General features: G+C 46.5%; 1 long non-coding RNA gene across 1 annotated transcript; it reads right to left on the bottom strand.

Moving 5' to 3' along the window:
* Positions 1-120: 120 nt before the first annotated feature.
* Positions 121-19,371, bottom strand: LOC140848234 (uncharacterized). Its single transcript, XR_012128799.1, has 3 exons — positions 18,629-19,371; positions 15,228-15,327; positions 121-412 (listed from the first exon to the last, which is right to left on the bottom strand). It is a non-coding gene; the product is annotated as an uncharacterized lncRNA (long non-coding RNA).
* Between the last annotated feature and the right edge of the window lie 1,106 nt (positions 19,372-20,477).

Raw genomic sequence — 20,477 nt, 5'->3', positions numbered from 1 at the left:
CTTTCCTTCTGCACCTGCTTCTCTCACCTAGTCAGTACCAGGAAAACAGCTGGAAGGACCAAATAGTACCTTTTGCATCACAGCCACCATTTAGTGGAGACTTCTTTATTTCTAGTGGTCACACTGTAGTTTTGTGAGTCCCCAAGGTTCATCAAAAGTCCACCATCTCCTCAAGTATGGGGCTGGTGACACTTTCCCTTTATGGCCAGATGTCTGGTTTTAAATCGCCAGTAATTCTGGAAGTTGTTTGCCATTGCCTTCTTTGTCCCTGCTCAGGTGTTTTGTAGATTGCTGCAGATGTCGGTGGGCTCCAGTTTAGTTTGCATGCACCTTGTGATTTTTCATCCTCCCTTTTCCTTTTGAAATAAGCTGCTTCTGATTTTGCTCACCACTGGGGTGAGGGAAGTGTGCCCTGCAAAGTGAAAGGAGAAAGCTAGCAAAGGAAACCGCTGCTAAGGCCCCGCCCAGCAAGGTGGCTGCCACAGCACAGCTGGAGAGGTGAGTCAGGGAAGGGAAATGGCTTGTACTTCACTTTATTGCTAAGTGTCACACTGCGGTGAGCAGAGCAGCTGCCCTCCCAGGGACACTCCTCAGCATTGGGCAGATGCCGTCAGCCCTCTGTCTCCAACGCACCAGTGCTGCCAGACCCTCGGGCAGGCTGTACAGAGCCCAGGGACAAGCTAGCACTTTGTGGTAGGTATGCTCAGAGTGTCATCTGCTGACATGAGAATTATCTGTATTAACTGACTAGCAATGAAGATTCTAGTGTCCCATGATCAATGGGAGCTGCTATTCAACAAGTTCCTCAGGTAAATATGATGCACACAGATTATTTTTTATGAGGCTCTTTGTTTATTTAATAGTGTGTTTCCTGTTTCTTTTCTCTTTTTTGAAAGTGATATAAGGATATGGCAAAGCTGGTTTAAACAATGAAGGGGAGAAATAGTCCCTAGTCTCCCAGCTTTCTCCTCAGGGACTCTACATTTTTCAGCTTTTAATGTATCTTTCCAGAGGTATTCTTTGCATACATATGTATATAAATCCCTTTAAAATCCACAAATGGTGCATCCTAAATACACTATCTTGTCATTTGCTTTCTTCACTATGCAATGTATCTTGGATGTGGTTTCATATCAACATATTGAGCTTTTTCTCATTTTTTGAAATAGCTGCACTGTACATTTTATATGGGATGTAAAATTTGTGTCTGCTCCTAATCAGGCACCTTTTCCTCCTCGGGTTTAAGTATATGGTTTCAAAAATCTGCAACACCTTCTGAGAAAAGGGAGGTGGTTGATTTTTTTAGCCCTATTTTTGACCATAGGGCAGCCTATCTTGGTTTGGGTTCCTTTGAGGCAGGTCCTGAAATGAGATTCCAGTGTGGGTCATTTATCTGGGAGGTGATCATAAGAATCACTTATGGGAGAACGGGGATGAGCTAGGGTATTTACACACCAGCTTCTTTCAGTCACTGGCGACTGACTGGTTGTTCATGGGAGGTGGGGGGTGTCAAGTTCCTCTGCACGTCAGGTCTGCTTCACAGGGCAGGTGTGTCCAAGTGGCCAGAGAAAGCCAACCACAGACAGAGAGCCAGAGGTGCCAGCAGAGGGAAGTGGGGAAGCTACGTACTGAAATAATAAAGTCGAAGGGGCATGGTTGGGACCAACAGTGGCTGCTGTACAACTGGAGGCCAAAGCTTCCAGATTCATCTCTGTACTCAAAAAAAGCAACTGACATTGATGCAAAAATGGACATTTATCCTTTTCGTACTTCTCTTTCTACTGTTTGGTGACTGTGGGTGAGTTGAGTAATTCAACCGTTTAGAGTTTTACTTGCCTCACCTGGAAAACGGGGTTAGTGGCACTTGCCTCTCAGGATAGCTTTGAGGATTAAGTGAGATTTCTAGTTGTGGAAAAAGGACTTCAGAGCTAGGCATGTGGGTGACTAATTACTGTATAAAACTGACCCTCTGGGAAGGAAGGCAATTTGTGTCCTTCAGAACCTGCTAGAGACCATATTTGGTAAATCAGAGCCCCCATTCCCTGAGGTCATGCAAGTTATCCTCTAAAAATGCCAAAAGTCAAAGTCAGGCCAACCCAAAGGGAACCAAGGTGCCAACAAGAGGAGGAGCACAATGATTCCCAGAGAAATCTTTTCCATCAGCAGAAGCAAAACCACCTTGTTTGTTTTTCCAAAACAGCCTGGATTTTAGAGTCAGAAAGATTCATAAAGTTTGCTTGTACACTGGCTTCAAGCATTTTTAGCCCCAGAACCCTTTCTTTAAAGAGAATGATGCTCAAAGGAAGGTGGAGTGCTCCTCCACAGGGATTTGGTGGGAGACCCAGGTCCTCCCTTGGGGTCCTGTCACACCTCCGTCCTCCTTTGCTCACTCCCAACAGGCCTCAGGCATCCCTAACCTCTGCAGGTGCAGTTTGCAAACAAGGAACAAAGGAAGAGATAGGGCCCCTGGTTGTTACTTGCCAGGGCCTCTTTTAATGGCCCAGAGAATGAAGGCAAAGGCACTCTGGGGGCTAAAACACCCAGTAGGGCTGTTACACTCCAGTCTTGGAGGGGATGAAACTGATGGAGACGTCCATCCCCTTGCACTGATACTGTGCTGTGAGGACCCGTCTTGAGTGCCTTCCCCTGGTCTGATCCCTGCCCTGAAGCTCCTGCCCTGGTCCTGGGAGCATTGTCAACTCACGTGCTATTAAGCTCAGCACACTCCTTCCCCTGCTACCCTTTACTCTCAGGGACATAAACCGACTGAGATTCCTGCTTTCCAGGGGTCCCAGGGTCTGGCCCACCTCCTGCCCAGCAAGCCTCCTGCTGAAGGGGGAGGGATGAGATGCCAAGAGAGATGATGTGCTTGCCCAGTGTGGCGAAGGGTCTGCAAGCCCCTGGTGCAGAGTGATTTTGACCACCTGTGATTCCCAGTAGGTGCTAGTCTGCTGTTCTCTGCATCTCCTGCGTTGCCTTTCCCCCTCTCCAGCCTGGCCTTCTCTAGGAGGCCTTGTCATCGCTCCAGCAGCCAGCCACACAGCACTGGGGACCGGCAAAGTCCCCACTATGGGCACATCTTTTCTCCAAGGGAGGAATAAAAGAAAATGAGATTGGAGGTGGCATGAACGAATCTGATCTAGCTATTGTAACTGTGTCAACTTCCTGGCAGGCAGGCCTCCCCTGCCTGAGCCTCAGTTTCCCCATCTGTAAAATTGGGATTGTGTACCTTCCTCCTTGGGTTGCTCTGAAAACTGCATAGAATTACATGTGTGAAAATGCTCTGGAAATAGGAAGGCCTTCAGAAATGGAAGAGATCCCTTTATTAGCTATGAAGCTTTAATTTCTGCAGGGCTGAACATTAACCTCCTAGGGATCCTGGCATGGAGTGTGGATTATACCTGCTTCTCCAGCTAGCTTCACCATGCCTGGAGAGAGCTGTGCCCTTCAGAAGCCGATGACCAATGGGGATGGGCATTGGTGGATAAATGCCCCGGCCTTTCAGTTCTCCAGGGGATCGATCTGGAAGCACATCCTTGGTGCCTCAGAGGCTCCCCAGCATGGTGAGGCCCAGGGCTGTTTGCTCATACACCCTTTCCTGGATTTCCTCCTTGCCCTGTCCTGCCTCCCACTCCCTCCCACCCTTCCTTACAAGAGTGAACTACTTGTACTCTCAGCCTTGTTTCAGGGACTGGTTTTGAAGGAACAAAGCAAGACACACAGACAGCTGGGCAGCAGAGGAGGAGAGCTGAGAGAAGATGGAGGGAGATCAGAGAATGCGAAGAACTCCCATAATCAAGATGGTGAAAGGAGGCAGGGAATAGAGGTCTTTGCTGAGCAGCCCAGGAAGGATGTGGGGCACCTGAATGCTGCCAGTCCCCTGCTGGCATGACCCCAACTGGAGCCGAAGGCTCCCAGACCAGAGCTCAGGGTGTCCTCTGTCTGAGCCCAAGCCCAGGCTTGGCTATACCTGGCTGGGGCAAGGGGAGAGCACACAAGTGTTTGCTGCCACAATGCAGGCCCAATATTTCAATTCAGTGCACACCTACTGAACACCTGCAAACTCGGATCTGAATCTGCTGGAATATGTGACATACCCCAAAGGAGTGTGATAAAGCTGAACCACAAAAACACAAACTGTGGGGGGGGGGGAGGGCAGGGAATTTAGGAATGAACTTACTGCACAAACTTGGACACATTTAACTTCTCTGGGTCCCTATTTTCCTTCTATAAAACCAGGGGGTGGTAGTGCCTGGAAGATCTTTGTGGGTTCACCCAGCTCTGAAATTCATTTGTGACTTTTCTTCATTGACTCTGTTACTAGATACACTTGGCAGGGATGACTTGAGGCTGATGGAAGGTCAGCTCAGAGCCCGTCCACACCGTCTCAGAGCTCCTGGCCAGGCGTGAGCCCACTGCAAGGCTGCTCCTCTGCCACAGCTCCTGTCCTGTCCTCTTGCCCATGGAGTCCTTCAGCTTAAAGGCTGTGATGCCATGTCATGTAGTCACAGTCAGATAAGACTTCCTGCTCCTACCTCTTCTTTCTCCCAATACTCCACCCCTTTTCACCAGGTTTTACTTTCCAGGACAGTCAAGCCCTGGGCCTCAAGCAGTCAGTGATTTTCTTTTTTAAACCATATACTTTTTTATTTTGGTATCATTAATCTACAATTACATGAGGAATATTATAGTTACTAGGCTCTCCCCTTCACCAAGTCCCCCCCACAAACCCCATTACAGTCATTGTCCATCAATGTAGTAAGATGCTGTAGAATCACTACTTGTCTTCTCTGTGTTGCACAGCCCTCCCCATGCCCCCCCCTACATTATACATGCTAATCGTAATACCCCCTTTCTTTTTCCCCTGCCCTTATCCCTCCCTACCCACCTATCCTTCCCAGTCCCTTTCCCTTTGGTAACTGTTAGTCCATTTTTGGGTTCTGTGATTCTGCTGCTGTTTTGTTTCTTCAGTTTTTTCTTTGTTCTTATACTCCACAGATGAGTGAGATCATTTGATACTTGTCTTTTGCCACCTGGCTTATTTCACTGAGCATAATGGTAGGATTTGCTCTCTTCTTATGGCTGAATAATATTCCATTGTGTATATGTACCACATCTTCTTTACCCATTCATCTACTGATGGACACTTAGATTGCTTCCATTTCTTGGCTATTGTAAACAGTGCTGCAATCAACATAGGGGTGCATCTGTCTTTTTCAAACTGGGCTGCTGTATTCTTAGGGTAAATTCCTAGAAGTGGAATTCATGGGTCAAATGGTATTTTCTATTTTGAGTTTTTTGAGGAACCTACATACTGCTTTCCACAATGGTTGAACTAATTTACATTCCCACCAGTAGTGTAGGAGGGTTCCCCTTTCTCCATAACCTCACCAACATTTGTTGTTGTTTGTCTTTTGGATGGTGGCGATCCTTACTGGTGTGAGGTGATATCTCATTGTGGTTTTAATTTGCATTTCTCTGATGACTAGTGAAGTGGAGCATCTTTTCATGTGTCTGTTGGCCATCTGAATTTCTTTGGAGAACTGTTCAGCTGCTCTGCCCATTTTTTAATTGGCTTATTTGCTTTTTGTTTGTTGAGGCGTGTGAGCTCTTTATATATTTTGGATGTCAAGCCTTTATTGGATCTGTCATTTATGAATATATTCTCCCATGCTGTAGGATGCCTTTTCATTCTATTGATGGTGTTCTTTGCTGTACAGAAGCTTCTCAGCTTGATATAGTCCCACTTGTTCATTTTTGCTTTTGTTTCCCTTGCCCTGGGAGATATGTTCATGAAGAAGTCGCTCATGTTTATGTCCAAGAGATTTTTGCCAATGTTTTTTCTAAGCCGTTTTATGGTTTCATGACTTAAATTTAGGTCTTTGATCCATTTTGAGTTTACTTTTGTATATGGAGTTAGATAATGATCCAGTTTCATTCTCTTTCATGTAGCTGTCCAGTTTTGCCAACACCAACTGTTGAAGAGGCTGTCATTTCCCCATTGTATGTCCTTGGCTCCTTTATTGTATATTAATTGACCATATATGTTTGGGTTAATGTCTGGAGTCTCTATTCTGTTCCACTGGTCTATGGGTCTGTTCTTGTGCTAGTACCAAATTGTTTTGATTGCTGTGGCTTTGTAGTAGAGTTTAAAGTTGGGGAGTGAATCCCCCCCCACTTTATTCTTCCTTCTCAGGATTGCTTCGGCTATTCAGGTCTTTGGTGATTTTATATGAATTTTAGAACTATTTGTTCCAGTTCACTGAAGAATGCTATTAATAATTTGACGGAGATTGAATTGAATCTATAGATTGCTTTGGGCAGGATGGCCATTTTGATGATATTAATTCTTCCTAGCCAAGAGCATGGGATGAGTTTCCATTTGTTAGTGTCTTCTCTAATTTCTCTTAAGAGTGTCTTACAGTTTTCAGGGTATAGGTCTTTCACTTCCTTGGTTAGGTTTATTCCTAGGTATTTTATTCTTTTTGATGCAATGTGAATGGAATTGTTTTCCTGATTTCTCTTTCTATTAGTTCATTGTTAGTGCATAGAAAAGCCACAGATTTCTGTGTGTTAATTTTGTATCCTACAACTTTGCTGAATTCTGATATTAGTTCTAGTAGTTTTGGAGTGGAGTCTTTAGGGTTTTTTATGCACAATATCATGTCTTCTGCAAATAGTGACAGTTTGACTTCTTCTTTACCATTCTGGATTCTTTGTATTTCTTTGTTTTGTCTAATTGCCATGGCTAGGACCTCCAGTACTATGTTAAATAACAGTGGGGAGAGTGGGCATCCCTGTCTTGTTCCTGATCTCAGAGGAAAAGCTTTCAGCTTCTTTCTCTTCAGTATGATGTTAGCTGTGGGTTTATTGTATATGGCCTTTATTATGTTGAGGTACCTGCCCTCTATACCCATTTTGTTGAGAGCTTTTATCATGAACGGATATTGAATTTTGTTGAATACTTTTTCAGCGTCTATGGAGATAATCATGTGGTTTTTGTCCTTCCTTTTGTTGATGTGGTGGATGATGTTGATGGATTTTCGAATGTTTGTACCAACCTTACTTCCCTGGGATGAATCCCACTTGGTCATGGTGTATGATCCTCTTGATGTATTTTTGAATTCGGTTTGCTACTATTTTGTTGAGTATTTTTGCATCTACATTCATCAGGGATATTGGTCTGTAGTTTTCTTTTCCGGTGGGGTCTTTGCCTGGTTTTGGTATTAGGGTGATGCTGGCTTCATAGAATGAGTTTGGGAGTATTCCTTCCTCTTCTATTTTTTGGAAAACTTTAAAGAGAATAGGTATTATGTCTTCTCTGTATGTCTGATAAAATTACACAGTAAATCCATCTGGCCCGGGGGTTTTGTTCTTGGGTAGTTTTTTTTATCACTGCTTCAATTTCGTTGCTGGTAATTGGTCTGTTTAGATTTTCTGTTTCTTCCTTAGTCAGTCTTGGAAGGTTGTATTTGTCTAAGAAGTTGTCCATTTCTTCTACGTTTTCCAGCTTGTTAGCATATAGCGTTTCATAGTATTCTCTAATAATTCTTTGTATTTCTGTGGGGTCTGTCGTGATTTTTCCTTTCTCACTTTTGATTCTGTTGATGTGTATTGATTCTCTTTTTTCTTAATAAGTCTGGCTAGAGGCTTATCTATTTTGTTTATTTTCTCAAAGAACCAGTTCTTGTTTTCATTGTTTTTTCCTATTGTTTTATTCTTCTCAATTTTATTTATTTCTTCGCTGATCTTTATTATGTCCCTCCTTCTGCTGACTTTAGGCCTCATTTGTTCTTCTTTTTCCAATTTCAACAATTGTGACTTTAGACTCCTCCTTTGGGATTGTTCCTCCTTCTTTAAATATGCCTGGACTGCTAAATACTTTCCTCTTAAAACTGCTTTTGCTACATCCCACAGAAGTTGCGGCTCTGTGTTGTTGTTGTCATTTGTTTCCATATATTGCTTGATCTTTACTTTAATTTGGTCATTGATCCATTGATTTAGGAGCATGTTGTTAAGCCTCCATGCGTTTGTGAGCCTTTTTGCTTTCTTTGTACAATTTATTTCTAGTTTTATACCTTTGTGATCTGAGAAGTTGGTTGGTAGAATTTCAGTCTTTTTGAATTTACTGAGGCTCTTCTTGTGGCCTAGTATGTGGTCTATTCCAGAGAATGTTCCATGTGCACTTGAGAAGAACGTGTGTCCTGCTGCTTTTGGGTGTAGAGTTCTATAGATGTTTATTAGGTCCATCTGTTCTAGTGTGTTGTTCAGTGCCTCTGTGTTCTTACTTATTTTCTGTCTGGTGGATCTGTCCTTTGGAGTGAGTGGTGTGTTGAAGTCTCCTAAAATGAATGCATTGCATTCTATTTCCTCCTTTAATTCTGTTAATATTTGTTTCACATATGCTGGTGCTCCTGTATTGGGTGCATATATGTTTATAATGGTTATATCCTCTTGTTGGACTGAGTCCTTTATCATTATGTAATGTCCTTCTTTATCTCTTGTTACTTTCTTTTGAAGTCTATTTTATCTGATACTAGTACTGCAACACCAGCTTTTTCTCCTTGTTGTTTGCATGAAACATCTTTTTCCATCCCTTGACTTTTAGTCTGTGCATGTCTTTGGGTTTGAGGTGAGTCTGTTGTAAGCAGCATATAGATGAGTCTTACTTTTTTGTCCATTCTATTACTCTGTGTCTTTTGATTGGTGCATTCAGTCCATTTACATTTAGGGTGATTTTTGAAAGATATGTACTTATTGCCATTGCACGCTTTAGATTCGTGGTTTCCAAAGGTTCAAGGTTAGCTTCTTTACTATCTTACTGTCTAACTTAACTCACTTCTTGAGCTATTATAAACACAGTCTGATGATTCTTTATTTCTCTCCCTTCTTATTCCTACTCCTCCATTCTTTATATGTTAGGTGTTTTATTTTGTGCTCTTTTGTGTTTCCTCTGACTGCTTTTTTGGGTAGTTAATTTTATTTTTTGCCGTTAGTTAGTATTTGGTTGGCCTGCTTTCTTTGCTGTGATTTTATTTTCTTTGGTGACATCTGTTTAGCCTTAGGAGTGCTTCCATCTAGAGCGGTCCCTCTAAAATCCCCTGTAGAGGTGGTTTGTGAGAGGCAAATTCCCTCAACTTTTGCTTGTCTGGGAATTGTTTAATCCCTCCTTCATATTTAAATGATAATCATGCTGGATACAGTATTCTTGGTTCAAGGCCCTTCTGTTTCATTGCATTAAATATATCATGCCATTCTCTTCTGGCCTGTAAGGGTTCTGTTGAGAGGTCTGATGATAGCCTGATGGGTTTTCCTTTGTAGGTAACCTTTTTTCTCTCTCTAGCTCCTTTTAATACTCTGTCCTTGTCCTTGATCTTTGCCATTTTATTTATTATGTGTCTTGGTATTGTCCTCCTTGGTCCCTTCTGTTGGGAGTTCTGTGTGCTTCCGTAGTCTGAGAGGCTATTTCCTTCCCCAGTTTGGGCAAGTTTTCAGCAATTATTTCTTCAAATACACTTTCTATCCCTTTTTCTCTCTCTTCTTCTTCTAGTACCCCTATAATGTGGATATTGTTCCGTTTAGATTGGTCACACAGTTCTCTTAATATTCTTTCATTCTTGGAGATCCTTTTATCTCTCTCTGCCTCAGCTTCTCTGCATTTCTGTTCTCTGGTTTCTATTCCATTAACAGCCTCTTGCACCTCATATATTCTGCTTTTAAGTCCTTCCAGAGACTGTTTTATTTCTGTAGTCTCCCTCCCAACTTTATCCATTAGCTCTTGCATTTTTCTCTGCAGCTCCATCAGCATGGTTATGACCTTTATTTTGAATTCTTTTTCAGGAAGATTGGTTAGGTCTATCTCCCCATGTTCCCTCTCAGGGGATGTCTGTGTGAGTCTGGTCTGGATCAAATTCTTCTGCCTTTTCATGGTGATAGAGTTAGTCATGGGCAATTGGCACGTGTGTCAGCTGGGAGAACAAAGTCCCTTCCCGCTTGCTTGTTGCCTTCCTCTCCTGGGAGAATGGTGACCCCTAGTGGCTAGTGCTGGGCAGCTGTGCACTGATGGGGCCTCTGAGTCTGTCTCAGGCAGCTGTGGAGGAAGCTTTTCATGGCTGCTGTGCACGTGGCCAGTCTCAGGTTTCTGCTCCTCTATGGCGGGGCCACGCTGGAGGGAGAATGGGTGAGAGGCTGTTTATTGCCATGAGGGGCCTCAGAGCTGTGCTGCCACCCAGAGGGTTAGGGTGCCCAGAGTTCCCCAGGATTCCCAACTGCTTGGCTGAGTGTGCTGGGACACTTCCATCCAGCTGTGAGGTCCCTGTCCCTTGAAGACTTTCAAAAAGCACTCACTTTTCTTTTGTCCCATGGGCGCCGGCTGCGGGGACCCGCTCACAGGTTTTACTGTTCCTTTTCCCTTGTATCCAGCACACCACACAATGTGTGTCTGCGCTCCCAGTGCAGATGACTAGGACTGGGTATTCAGCAGTCCTGGGCTCCCACTCCCTCCCCACTCTGACTCCTCTCCTTCCACCTGAGAGTTGGGGTGGGGGTTGTGCTCGGGTCCCACTGGGCTGTGGCTTGTATCTTATCCCCTTCATGAGGTGCTGGGTTCTCACAGGTTTAGATGTAGCCTGGCTGTTTTGCTGTATCTTCTGGTCTCTCTTTTAGGAATAGTTGTATTTGTTGTATTTTCAAGAATATATATGGTTTTGGGAGGAGATTTCTGCTGCCCTACTCATGCCACCATCTTGGCTCCTCCCTCCCTCAGTGATTTTGTGAGTGTTGGCAACCATCTCCATCAGGAACTGAACCTCAGTTTCTACTGAGAGCAGGTGGAGCAGCTGTCTCCTTGATCTGGAGAGAAGGAATGCCTGCCGGGCTAAGCCGTGCCCTCCCCTGGGCATGGACAGTTGCCGAATGGGAAGGGCTGGTCAGGCCACGGGGGCTGAAAGTGCCATTCCTACCAAAGTGCCCTTTGGGGGCAGTGGCGGGGGGGCAGGGGATGGAGCCAAGGCAAAGGAGATGCTTTTGGGCACCTGGCAGTTATGACAGTCACCTCGGAGAGGCTGGCAAGCAGGAATGTCAGCTAGTCTCTTCAGAATCATAGTTAGGCCTGAACTCAGAGTGTGAACAGGACTGGGGTTCCCCTCCTCATTGTGCAGAAATCTGGCATCAGGAAACGTTGGAGCCAGCCCAAAATGGTGGGGGACACAGGGAGGAGCTGGAGGAAATGAACAGGTTTCCTCCCACTACTTGGGCAAGACATACTGGGATTCCATACAGGACTGCATTGTACTGTGGGTTATTTGTAATGTCTCACAAATGTTGAAAGATGATGTTTTAAAAATGCAACCTCCTGTTTCTATTTTCAGTCCCTTCATTTTTACCATAATGGTTCCCCCAACCCCCACCTGTCAGAAACCAGGAGACCAGCCTGAAATAATTCCCAGGGGATGGAGAGGACCCCTGGCATAGACAAAATACCCAGGAGACATAGCAAGAGGGAGAGGAGTGTTTGAGGAGACAGGGCTTCTGCCAGCATTGGGGAGGAAGGGAGCCAGAAGGAAAGAGAAAGCACGGGCTCGGATGGTCCCATGGAGAGGGACTCCCATTCTGGTTGCTTGTGGGGCATCCAGGAGGCAGCCAAAGCTCACCCATGTGGATGAGAGCTGAGAGTGAACATCCATGTTCTGCTTCTTGGGTAAAGCCCTGGGGGAGAGGTGTGGGAATGTCTATGTGGAATATTTTAATAGCCTGATAGAGGATGCTGCCACTCCCACATGGTATGGTGTAAAAATAGGGGAGAGAGCTCCTGGGCCTAAGGGAGGCAGAGGACAGGAATGAGGGTCAACCCTGCAGCTTGTGCGGCCTGGTGACTGGAGATGATGGGATGGAGTGTCTTAGCTGATACCTAAGAGGGCAGGGCCAGTCCACTATGCCATTCCATTCTGTCCTTGCTATGTTTGGCCCTGTAGAAGTTCCAGGAAACTTGGACTTAAACTGTATTAGTTTAAGTTTCCCTCAAAGCAGAGTCTGACACAAGGATTTATGTGCAAATAGCTTACTTGGGAGAAGATCCCAGGAAACAGAAGTGAGGGTCTGGGAGGAGTGAGCCAGGGAAGTAGGAGAAGCCAGTAAAGGAGGCATTAATGGGCAAGCACCTAGGGCTTAATTTCTCAGGAGACCCTCTGAAGATCAAGCCTCAAAATTCTCTTCTCAGAGGACAAGTAGACTTGTGCACCTCTTCCCTGAGGTGTGATGGCACATGCTTAACTTGGGTGCTGTCAGCATACGTGGACCTGTGTGGACCTGTCCCCCACAACTGGACTGAAACCAAGTGCCCACAGGGACATGACATGGAGCATCCATAGGGCTTGCCTGAGTTTAAGTTACCATCACCTTGGTGGAATGAGCTTGAAAGTGAAATTGGGTGACTAATGGAAAACTAAAGAAAGTTATGTTTGTTAGACACCTATGTTTGTAGACTGAGATTTTATGTCAGCTTTATATAAAACATTAAAGTTAATGTCAGTCTGGTAAAATGGAAAGAATATAAGTTTTGGAGTCAGACTAGTATAGGATTTGAATTCAGGTCCCATTACTTAGTTGCTGGGTGACTGTAGATTAATCATGTCACCTCTCTGACATTCATTCCTGCATGTGTTAAATCAGGAGTGACACTTACCTTAAAGGTTTATTGAGGGATTTACAGTGATTCACATGAATGCCCCAGTGACAGGTTTCTGATAGACATCATTTTACTAAATCTTAAGTTTTCTTTTCATGGTGTTGGTCTGCTTATTCTTAACAGGATTTTTTTGTTATTCGAAGAATTCTTAGCAAAGATATTCCTTCTTGGTACTGTTGTAAACATATTAAAATGGAATGAATGTAGATGTCATTGTCCTATGGCCCTGGCGTCTGGCACAGTCATACCTAGGAAGCAGGCCACCCAGAGAGTGGTCGTCTTGCACTTCTTTTTGTCCAAGCATGACATATATTGCACATGGGCTCATTTTCCCAACTAACCTTTGGGAATCAAGCATTTGACTTTGGTATTTATTTTTGGATTGGAAGCAGTCTAATAGAGGAATTCCCTTCCTTTCTCCTTTCCAAATCTCTCCCCACAAGCCAATAAAACTTGAGTGTTCTTCATTGCTACAAGTAGTGAGAAATGCATCTGTATTTGCAAAAGCCCAAATCAACTGCAGCTGGGTAGAGCTGCAATGGCATCTTTAAAAAAGCTCTGGGGTGACAGCTTGGTGTACAGCACGAGTAAAAACCAGCTGAGTTAGTGGAAAGATTCCCTCAGCCCAAATGCCTGTCATCCTCAGAGGGCTGCACTTGGAGGGCATCAGTTCTCTGCTGAAAGCAAGGTGTAGATGTGAGAGCAGCAGACGCGGCTCTAGGCTTCCTTGTCTCCCAGTGGCACCCAGCAGTGTGGCCTTTGCTGCAGTGGGTGGTGCTTTGGGCCACTTTGGAGCCTGACACTTTGGAGCCACCTTGACTGATATCACAGTATCTGGGCACAGTCAGAAGTCTCAGTAGCCCCTCACCACTCACAGTGGAAACCTCAGGCATGCTGCCGAGAGTCCTGGAAGCTCAGCTGCAGAACCTGGTTCAGCATCATTCCTGGCTTCTCCCTGTGTCCGCTTACTCACACCTGGAGTCTGCCTCTTTGTTCAGTCCTCTGACAGAATATTGATTTGGCTTTTATGTTTTCTTTTTATCCCAGGAGCTTTCTCTTAGCTGAATGATGTAGGCTTCTTACTTTGAGAGGAGAGTTTACCCCATTCTATGAATCATCACGTGCATTAGCCAGTGTACACTGCATAACATACAGCACACATTTATTTTCATTCAGTGGTCTATGGGGCAGTACAGGTGGCTCTGCTTCAGACTGGAGGTCACCTGGTATTCCTCCCCCTGGTACTAGAGGCTCCTGGGAGCATACCCTTCTTATGGCAGCTGGTAGAGGCTCAAGAGGCCATGCTCAATGAATCAAGTGCCTTTAAAGCCTCTGCTTGTTTCACATCCAACTGACATTCCAGTGGACAAGCAAGTCACATGGCCAAGCCCACTGTGAATGGGATGGACATATGCATGCTGCCTTTTCTCAGGGGGCTCACTGCGGTCACAGTGAAAAGGGGGTGGGTGCATGATGCTGGTCGGGGTAGTGAAGAGTTGGAAAGAGTGATCCAGTTTGATACACTGTGCCAGGCCCCATGCTTGGGGGCAGCCTGTAGGCAACCTGGGACAGCCCAACATCTGACTTTCAAGGAGATAAATTACCTTTCGGTGGTAAATCATCTTTCTGTAAATTACCAAAATGTACCTCTTGTGGGCAGATTGATTATCAAAGTTACCCCTTCGTGTGGGATAATGCAGCCCCTGATCTGGATGCTTGGCTTGACACATGGAGGATGGGGTGAAATTCAGCCCTGACTTGCTCCCTCGTGGACATCCTGAGGGCCTGGGTGCTGTGACCTGCTGTGTGCCCATGGAGTGGCTTGTGGGGCTCACAGAAGCACTTAGGGCACAGATGACTCCAGGGCAGGCTGGGAAAGTTTTCTGTAATTGTTAATACAAGTAAAGAACTTTTTTTTTCTAAAACCCCACCTTCAGAAAAGAAATGAAGACTTTGCTAGAAGTAGCATTGCTAGCCAATCACATAGGCCAAAGCCAAGATCAAAGAAACAGGATGGTTATGAAATAGTCATAATTGTAGAATAACACATCTGTCTTTAAAGAAAAGCCATCTTCTTTCCCTAAGAATGACACATAATCCACAATCACCCTCACATTTCAACATCACAGGAAACACACCTTCCTAATAACCACTTCTGATGGTACAGGCCCCTGAGTCCAGTGGCCTGAGCTGACAAGTCCTACAGTGCAAATGGAGTGGGCAGTGCACTCCGTCACTGTTCCCCAGGTTTTGTGACGGCCAGGTGGGTGAGCATGTCATTCCTACCTTCATACTTCCTAATTATCAGAAATATGATCAATGGATCAGAGCTCCATAGTCTCTATCAAACTGAAGCATGGCTTCAGTTTGAGTTTGGAGGTAGGCCCTGGGTTTTGTAGATGGAATTGTTGGCTTGACCACATGTCCTCACCCTTACCGTGGCCTCACAGTGGGTGAGACGCAGTGCTTGCTGCCTGGCCTGGGCTTGGCCACAGGACTTTCTTGGACCAGAGGTGAGAGGGGGCCAGTTCCAAGCTCTCACCTGCAAAGGCCTCAGATGTTTCTGCTTTTGACACAGAGTGTCTTTCTCTTGTGCCTCACAGGAGACCTTCTAGGTAGCTGCATGCCCCTTAGCTTGGGCTCTGGAATAAGTATAAAAGAGCCAAACGTCAGTGAGAGCCAAGAAAACACATCCAAAGCTTGCCCATCCAAGCTCAACCTGGGTCAGCCAACCCTCTCTGAACTGCACACAAGTTATGTGAGTGAAAATGAGTGATTATTACTAAGATTTGAGGTGCTTTGTTATATAGCATTACTGTAGCAGTGGTTAACTAACTGATACACTCCTTTTCTGACAGAATGCATGGTATATGAACCTTGGGCATGGATGTGGCTGGGACACAGGAAGCACCCATGCAGAGAGGCCACTCTTGCCAGTTTAGGTGCTGGGATCTGCATGGAGGAGAAAATATGTGACTCAGTCAAGATACAGTTAGGATCCTCCTCCATGGTCTCCCTTTTATCGACTGTCTTCATTACCCTGCTTTATTTTCTCCTTGCTGTGGGAGTTGTGCTGCCATCGCATGCTGATGAGTTTGTCTGTGGCCCAGCTTCTGAGCTAGAGGTATCTGGGTAATTAATATGGCCTTAGGCTCCTCTAGCCACCCCTGACTGACCCCTGGCTGAGTGCACTAGGAGCCTGGATCTCCTGTGGGCACTCCTTGGATGATCAGAGGCCGAGTCATGTGGTGCCTATCTATCTAAAGTCAATTTCAGAGTGAGTTTTGAAAAATGTGTGAAATTGTACAGTTGTTGCAAGTGATTTAGCTTAATCCTCAGACCCTCCCTGCCATCCCCCGCCTGCCATACTGAGAGAGGGACCATGGGCTTAGACAGAGTAGGGTGAGGGCCTCTGGAAAAAAACAAGATAATCCATTGTGGGATTTGCTTTGGCCTGCTGGGGGACCCTGCCTAGTTTTCTAACTTTACCTAAGTGCTGCTTTTCTTCCTCCAGCCCTTAACAAATGGTTTGTTGCAACTTGGGCAATGTAGCAAGCCAGCCCCAAACAAATAGTGAAAACAGGAAGGATTCCATCTTAAAACCCAATTAGTTAAAAAGTAAGTTTCTTAATGAACAGACAATAACTCAGCCCACTTTGGGAGCAAAGCAGGCAGCCTTGAGGGATATGCTCCCAGACCAGGAAGCTGCTATCCTGGGAGGAAATCAGAGCAGTAAAATTCTTGTAAATAACCAGGAAGACTAATAAGACACAGTGTTTCTTCAAAGGAAAACATTTTGGGGCCACCTAGCAGGTGTACATCCCTAGCCCGCTGTCTCTCAACCACCTATAAAACCCCTAGACAGCACACCACATGGGGGGCTCTCCTGTCCCCTCCTGGCCTGGGTCAGGAGCTCTGTCTTCTTGCTTTCTCTCTAACTAAAAGCCTCTGCCTGGCTCTCCTACCTTGACTGTTTGCTAAGTTCATTCTTTGGCTTGGTGAACAAGAACCCCGGCATCATTTTTGGGTCTCATCTGGGATAACTTGGGAGGTGAGTATCGGCATCCAAGCCTGCCTTTTCTTTCCCTGTCCTTACAGAAGAAAGCCGTCTGTGGCACACAGAATTGGGCGCTCATCAGCCATTTAAATGGGACTATAGCCTCGCTGCTGATCTCAAAGTCTTGAGTGACAGGTTCCCCTGCATCTCCCTCAGTGGATCCCCATCTCCCTTGGGAGCAGGGAAAGTCTCCAGAGTGGAGGCCAGGATTCCCTTTCAGAGGCATCTCCTCGGATGCGAGGGACTGAGGAAGGCTGTGGGCAACTGAGAGAGCCTAGGCTGAGGCCACACTTCAGCGGCTTCTCAAAGGGCCATGTGTCTGGAATCAGACCCCGACAGCCCGATTCGGTGTCCGTGAGGAGTGTCTCTCTCTCTCTCTGTCTCTGACTCCCAGCCTGCTGTTTCAGGCCGCCCTGGCTTCTGTAGGAGGCAGAGGTGCTCTTTACTTTCTTTACATGCTCTCTGTGTGCCTCTAACTTCATCAATTTCACGGAACCCTATGCTCACCACAGCAAGGTAGGAGATCTACACTTCACTCTTATTCCTAACTAAATGCTGTACTTTTTATCTCATAAAAATGTGTCTGGGCACCCGTTAGCCACTTAAAAGACGATTAGCATTGGCTACCAGTCTTAAGTCTCAAGTGAAAAGTTTCCTGGTGTCTGCTGCTCCTTGATCCCTGCCTCCAGATGGGAAGGTCGGGGAGAGGCTGAGCCAATTTCCCACTTTCCTATCCTATTTTGCAGACTCCAAGGGCAGACCGGACTAGTAGACAGTGGTCCTTGAATCTCGGCTCTGGCCTATTGATGTGACCATGCTGAGCAAACCTCCAGCTAGGCTGCTGCCTATGAGAGAGTCACACATGACCCCCGACCTCTTTGTCTCACAGGTTAGATTTCTTAGAGTGGGTGACTAGTAGGATAATTCCCAGGCTGTGGCAGAAATTGGTGTTTGAGAGTATAAAATCCCCCTTCATAACTGTCCATGGCAGCCTCTGTCTGAATTTATCTCTGGCCTTGGAAAAAGTTCCCCTGCTCCCCATTCAAAGCAGTCCTCCTAGGCCTGCCCCACTTTCTCCTGTGTAATGTAAATGATGTCTGGGAAGTAGTCAAGCTGAAACCTGAGACCAACATGTAAATGGCTCTATTCTGTTGATCTCCCTTCCTTAGAGGCAGTCATCCTGGGGCTATGGCATTTCCTTTTCTGCAGCCCCAGGGAAGGGAAACAGGCTTGTGGCTCTGACCAAGGCTCTAGCAGTGAGAGGTCACACAGTTCCTGCACTTATCGGACAGGCAGGGGGCTCTCAAGGAATGACTAAAGTTGTGCAGAGAAAACTAGGAAAACTCCCAAAAGGCGTAAAGTAGGGGCACACTGGTGAGGGCCCATGAAATCCAGAGCTCCAGAGTGACCCTTGCTTAGTGGGAAGGCAAGAGGGGAATCAAGGCAAGATGCAGGCCACGCTGGTAAGGAGTGGTTAAATCCAGTAGGCCTGGCAGAGGGGGGGGATTGACCACTGTCACCCAGGCTCCAAGGCGTGGGGACGCCCTCACAGAGGAAGGCGGATCAGGTGTCACATACCTGTGTTCTCTCTCTTCCTCTTCAGTGTTAAAGCCAGATATGCCTCTGGCATGCATTCTGAAGAACTGGGAGAAATTTGAGCCCCAGACCCTGAAAAAGTATCTTATCTTCTGCACACAAGCCTGGCCCCAATACAAACTCTCTGATTAGAGAGGCTTGACCCCTGAAAATAGTATGCAATATAATAAGGTTATGCCACTAAATATATTTTGCCACAAGGAAGGAAAATAGTCAAAAAGTCCCGTGAACTACTACAATATGAGAATAATTTTCTAAAATTTTTTTTAGTGAAAATCTATTCTACTTACTTGGTTCATCATTATTGAAGGGTCCCCACCAGTAAGATGGCAATCCTCCGGCTTCTCTTCGAGGTCCTCAGTTCCCGCCGGCGCCACCTGAAGCCCAATCACCTCTTGCCCCCCTCCCAATCCCAGCACCTAGCCAACAGCCACCAGCCCCGTAGAAGTGACACCTCAATCAATTCATGCCCCCTCCTATATAACCCAGCACCTTTCCCTAATAAAGCGGAACTCTCCGGTGAATTGCTGCTATGTGTTGCTCCTTTCCTTTCATTGGTGCCGAAACCCAGGAGACGGGACACCCCAACTGGGCCCCGTCTTCCCCCGACACCAGCAGCAGCTTGCCCTCGTCCTCTTTTTCCGGCGCTGGCTCATCACACTCACCACTCCTCTCTGGCCTTTAGGTAAGTTTTCCCCCTGGAGTGGGCCACTCTTCCCCGAGCTATCGCAGTGCCATTGACCGTGATCGTCCGGCAAGGCCCTGACGCTCGGGGATGAGGAGGGAACTCTCCCCGCCTCAGGCCTTCACGGCTGCGGCGGACCCTCAGGCCCCTCCTCCAAAAGCCATAAATCCCCGCCTCAAGCCTTTACGGCTGCGGCGGACGCTCAGGCCCCTCCTCCGACAGTCATAAATCCCCGCCTCAGGCCTTCACGGCTGCGGCCGACTCTCAGGCACCCCCCTCCAACAGCCATAAACGAGGTGACTCCTTTGTGGATGAGAACGCTCCCTTTTCCCCCCCTCCTCCTTCTGCTCCGTCTGCCGAAAACGCCTAGCGCTAGGTACCTCATGACTCTGGCACTCTGCCTTCTTAGGGAAGTCTGGGTGACGACCCACACTTCCCAAGAAATTCCGACTCGTATACGAGTTTCCGCAGACCACCAAGGATCATCGGGGATGCCCTTTGTCTCCTTGTGGTCTGCTTCCAGTCCGAGGATCTCCGTTCGGTCTTCCCCTGTTTGTCTCCTTCTCTGTCCTTTACCATGGGAGCCTCCTCATCCCTCCCTGAAAGTTCACCTCTTGAATGCCTGCTTAAGCATCTAGCTACCCTCTCCCTGATGCCTGATATAAAACCAAAACTTCTCCGTAAATATTGCTCCCAAGATTGGCCGACATACCCCCTAGACAATAAAAACCAATGCCCTGCAGGGGGAACTCTTGATCCTAACATCACTCGCGATCTTTTTAACTACTGCCAGCGCCTGAAAAAATGGAAGGAGATTCCCTATATCGAAGCTTTCTGCCTCCTCCTCTCCCCGCCCCCTCCCAAGTTCTCCTAGCCTGCAAGCCGCCGCCCCCGCAGAAGCCTCCCGTTCACTCCCTTCCCCTTCTTCTCCTACAACAGCCCTTCTCCCTTCCTCCCCAACCATCTCCTCCCCCATCTCACCTCCTCCACCTTCATTCCCTGCAGATTAAGCCTGAGCCTTTCAGCCCCCCTTTAACTAGGTCCCAGGAGCCTCCTCCGTCTTTGCCCTCATCACCTGTTTCTCCCCTGTTAGGGACCGCCTTTGTCTTCTCACATGTTTGTAGAGAGAATGGGAAAGCACCTCCCCCCATGTCTGAACGCAGCATGGGAAAACACAAGCTAGAGAACAACCGGTGCAGTCCTTAGAAGTTATCTGTCCACAAAAACATATCTTGCCAAGACTCCTCACTCTGAAAATAGGGAGACCTTGAAGATGTGTAGAAACACCGCCCCTGCTTCTAGCTATGCCCTTCCCCCACTTGCCAATGTGGCAGGAATAGAAAACAACGCATTCCATAAGCAATTAGCGGGAGCCCTGCTGTAGCTCAGTAGAGCATGGGACTCTTAACCTCACAGTCATGAGTTCAAGCCCAACTAAAGCAGCAGAGGCAAGC

The sequence above is a fragment of the Manis javanica genome, chromosome 3 (assembly GCF_040802235.1).
Source record: "Manis javanica isolate MJ-LG chromosome 3, MJ_LKY, whole genome shotgun sequence".
Lineage (NCBI taxonomy): Eukaryota > Metazoa > Chordata > Mammalia > Pholidota > Manidae > Manis > Manis javanica.
Note: the sequence above shows the minus strand (reverse complement) of the source record. Positions and strands in the feature narration are given on the sequence as shown.